Genomic DNA, 5,143 nt, shown 5'->3' on the forward strand with positions numbered 1-5,143 from the left:
GACTCACCCCAGTATTTAAACACACAGCCCCTCCCACTTCTAGGGGGGAGGGGCTGGTGGTCACTCCCTGCTGCTGTCTGGTGCTCAGATGATGCAGGAGTTTTCAATAGATGGCTATAAATCCATGGATACAGACATGGAATAATATTTCTCAAAATATTACGTAAAACTATGCAACCTGCAATAACTGTATAAAGCAAAATATCTGAGCTAAGCTATTCGGTTGCCTAATAAATGTTTCTCAATGATATTTTTAGCAAAACAAGTTGGTAAAATAAGTTTACCCTATAAGAAATCCTCTGACTTAAGACGATGACTCATAGCTGACATCCTTGTGGTTTTTGTAGGTTGCTATTTTTTCTTCCTTTTTTTTAATCTATATTTTTTGGGTGTTTCCCTTATTTAGCACTCGTTACTAATCTTCATATTACTGTTTATTTATAAAGCACTAAATCATGATCATTATAATAAAGGGGCAATTACTGAAGCCCACTAGGACAGTGTTGGCTAACCTGTGACACTCCAGGTGTTGAGAAACTACAAGTCCCAGCATACCCTTCAAACAATAAGCTGCTATATATTGGCAAAGCATGCTGGGACTTGTAGTTTCACAACACCTGGAGTGTCACAGGTTAGCCAACACTGCTGACTAGGACATGGGACTCACCCTTATACTGCTTAGTTATAGAGTCTGGACATACACATGCCATTTGCCCATAAATAGTTTCTCAATTATACTTTTACTAGTTAAAATTACTGAAAAAATAAGAGTAAGATTATGTTGGACCCTTTTTTGGTAACGGCTAAATTCCGCACATCATTTATCGCACGAAAGTGCAATCAACTACCAGCTCAACAAAAAAAAAAAAAAAGTACTTAACAGGGGCAGACCTTTTTGCGCCCAATTTGACTTTACCCTTGTGGAAGCATTAATTGAATAGTCTGTCAGATGGCTGCTCAGTCGCAAAATTCTTATCGTGGCAAAATTCACAAATACTGTTCATGGGACCACAGTTATGAGCATTAATATTTGTTTCATCTAAGTTACCGACATCAAGAATGGCGTGGCATCTTGTTCGCTGACTTTGTAGGTGTTGACGTGATATTACCACTGTCCTGTTCACTCTTCGATAGTTTTCTTTGTGACGGGCAATTTTCTGCAGCGCCGTCTCTTCCATTGGGCACAATGGGCAGGTGCCCGGGGGCCCGTCCGAGGCAGCACTGAAGCAAACAATCCTGCAAACAAAAAACCCAGAAAATACTTACCTTGCGGTCAGCTGGCGATCCGGCTCCCTCCCTGGTCTCCTCCTCCGTGCGGCGCTCGCAGTGCATGTTGGGCGTGACGTCATCACGCCAGCCCGACATCCATTGCAGAGCGCAGCACGGAGGAGGAGGAGACCAGGGAGGGAGCCGGATCGCCAGCTGACTGCAAGGTTAGTATAATAAAATAGTAAAAAAAAGTGATTTATCTATATATACATATATATGGGCCCGGGGGCCCATAATGTGGTTAAGAGGGCCCTAATTTGCTGAGGAGTCCGATTTGCATGACGATGACGATCACGTTCTCTTTGGTCATCAGTCGTCGGCTTTATCCCGCTACGCCCTTCATCTTTTTGCTGCTTCTTGCTGTGCAGTTACTCCCACAGCAGACATTTGCCTTTTAGGTGGCATCACAGTTACACTTTGTTATTTAAATTCATTAGTATATTCCTATTAATTTAACACTGTGCAAATAAAACGAATGGATAGAAAATCAAGTCAATTTGGAATAGCCAAGGTCGTTTTAAATGATAACTGCCGCCCAAAAAAACTAAATAAACCAAACAAAATAAGCCCAAGAAATTAGGAAAATCTAGTCAGTAGGAATAGTCAAGTACACAACAGTCATTTACAAACATTTTACTAAATTTGTTTGTGTGCTTTGTGTGTGTATTTATAAAGGTGAGGAGCAGCGTTAGCCTTTTATATATACTTATTTGGTGAGAAGAAAGTGTAATCTTACTCGTTAGGATGTTGGAGTCTCCAAGTGTCTACCAGTTGATCGGAGACATCAAGCTCGGGATACAGAGTACAGTTGAGATCTCCTCTAACAACCAAAACACCTTCTATTAGCGTGGCGACTTGTTCCAACATTTTGTTCAAGAACAAGGGTTGTGCCTGATTTGGAGCATACATATTGACAAAAGTATAAGAGTGGTTATACAACTTATATTTAATCAGGAATGCTCTCCCTTCCTCCAACTGAAATTGTTGTATATCTAAATAAGGAAGTCGATTGGAGAGAAGAAAAACAACTCCCAAAGTTTTCCCTTTACTGTTGTTACTAAGTAGGAGTGAGGGAGATGATGATTACAGAACAGTGGAGCAGAACCTTGTTTAAAATGTGTCTGCTGCACAAAGGCAACAACAGCCCCTTCGCTCGGTAACTCTAGTACCAGTGGTTTCCAAATGTTTTCAGTTTGCGGCACCCTTAGAGTTTCCATAATTTTTTCAAGGCACCCCTCCAAAATAATTAACGAGCAGTCACGTTTCATAAGTAGTCAGAAAAAACATAATAAGTATTTAGGTCAGGACAGAAATACTTATTTATTTGTATGCAAAAATAATACACATAAATCCAAGGGAAAAGAATATTTTTATATATTTTTTTCAATTATATTTCTGTGCAAGAATAATTTACAGCTAACTCACACTGTGTCCCTTCATCCACACAATGTGCCCCCTCCATCTCCACACAATCTGTGCCCTCCTTCATCTCCACACAGTCTGCGCCCTGCTTCATCTCCACACACTCTGTGCCCTTCTCATCTCCACAAAGTCTGCACCCTCCTTCATATCCACACACTCTATGCCCCCTCCTTCATATCCACACACTCTATGCCCCCTGCATCCACACACTCTGTGCCCTCCTTCATATCCACACACTCTGTGCCCTCCCTCATCTCCACACACTCTGTGCCCTCCTTCATCTCCACACACTCTGTGCCCTCCTTAATCTCCACACACTCTGTGCCCTCCCTCATCTCCACACACTCTGTACCCTGCTTCATCTCCACAGACTCTGTGCCCCCTGCATCCACACACTCTGTGCCCCCTCTGCATCCTCTCACACTGTGCCCCCTCTGCATCCACTCACTCTGCTCCCTTTTGCATCCACTTACTCTGCCCCCTCCTTCATTCTTTTGCCCCTCCATTGCTGTTTCCTATCACCATTCCCCTCCGTTTCTTTACTTACCATACTTGACCTTCTTTCTTCTATTTCTTCTGTGTTTTCTTCTGTCTTACCAATTCGGCGGTGCCTGGGACCCAGTATCCTCTCTCCTGCCGCTTGTTAGTGAATGTCGGGCGTGATGACGTCACGCCCGACATTCAGTTAGAAGTGAGGAGGGAGGAGGATGTTGTGTTGGTAAGTTTTTTATTTTTGTTTTTTGTTTCTCCTCCTGGCCACGGCACCCCTGTGACAGCGCTGCGGCACCCCTGGGAGCCGTGGCGCACACTTTGGGAACCTAGGCTCTAGACCATTTGTCCGGGAGATTTAAACCTTGGCATTAACTGAAACAATGTTAAGCTTAGTAGTCATAGTATAATTCAAGCTCATTGAATATAATTATGTCATCTGACCAAAACAGTAGAATAGAAGCTGGATTAAGATCTGGACCCAGAAGAGTTGGGAAGGTGAGAGAAAGGGAGTAATAGATGGATTTATACAACCCAGTCCAGGTAGAGACAGATCCTTAGGCGTGACACTTGAGTTGGTAAATAATCGTTGTCTATCTGAGTCGTAAATTGCTTAAAGAGCTGAGTTTGCAGGAATCGTCCACTGCACTAGTTTTAGGGGAAACATGGCCACAGAAGATAATTGCATAATGTGAAGAAACACCACAAACTGAGAATCTGGTCATAATGAGACACACAAAATCAATAACAGACTTCGGGCTAGATTTACTAAGCTGCGGGTTTGAAAACGTGGGGATGTTGCCTATAGCAACCAATCAGATTCTAGCTGTCATTTTGTAGAAGGTACTAAATAAATGAAAGCTAGAATCTGATTGGTTGCTATAGGCAACATCACCACTTTTTCAAACCCGCAGCTTTGTAAATCTAGCCCTTCATCTCGTTTCTTAATAAACGTATAATGAATGCTATCATTAGTACAACTGCTGATAGCATCTCTATACAGATACAGAGGGAATAAACAGATCCAGCAGTCTTCTATTAGAGGGAAACTGCCACTGTGCTTAAGTGAATAAACACAAGCAGTTGTGTAATGTGTATAATGCATTGCACAATTATGCATAACACTATACTGCATCTGGCACTAACATAACAATGTGATCCAGGTTTGCAGAAAAGACATTAGATAATCCTCTTTTCACTTTAACATACAATGTCTGGGACACAAGCAGCCACAAATAATAGGTGAGGTCCTATTGATTTGCCAATGATTGAGCTCATTACACATATGGATGTCTGTATGTAAACAGGGTACATAGCCAGGAATCTGTGCATAGTAACCGCAGAACAGGTTTGTAACTGTGCCTGCTGTGATATATCCTTCTCAGAAAACCCAGGATATCATCAAACATAATGAAATGCCAGGCAGAACAGACTGTCTCTTGTGACATATTTCCTGTAACAATGGAGTTCATTCATGCGAATTCTACTCTACAGCACGAGAAAATGTTTATGATGGGCGGTTGTAGATTATAATTGTCCAGAATGATCACAACAGTCTCAGGTATTGTGCAGTTTTAAAACATTAAGGGGGGTATTCAATTAGGCCTCAGATTTGACGCACCGCGTGACTGCGCAGGCAAGTATGTTAATACGGTCTCGAGGATTGTCTTCATGGCCCGTACTGGCACGGTGCCGCGAGTCCTGGACCTAATTGAATACCCCCCTAACAATCTTTCATCATACTGTATAAGGTCATTGCATTTTTAGAGTGCCTAATTTTTAACTGGATTTAGACGTTAACCACAAAAAAGAATGAACAGCGCAAGGAAGAGTCTATAAATCTTACACAAAATATACATATAATAAAGAATATAGAAATTTAAAAATATAATCTATAAGCAAATATTATACCTTGCGAAGATCGAACGCAATATAAAAAGAGAACAGATATATTGAAAAATAA

Source organism: Mixophyes fleayi, chromosome 12 (genome assembly GCF_038048845.1).
Source record: "Mixophyes fleayi isolate aMixFle1 chromosome 12, aMixFle1.hap1, whole genome shotgun sequence".
Lineage (NCBI taxonomy): Eukaryota > Metazoa > Chordata > Amphibia > Anura > Limnodynastidae > Mixophyes > Mixophyes fleayi.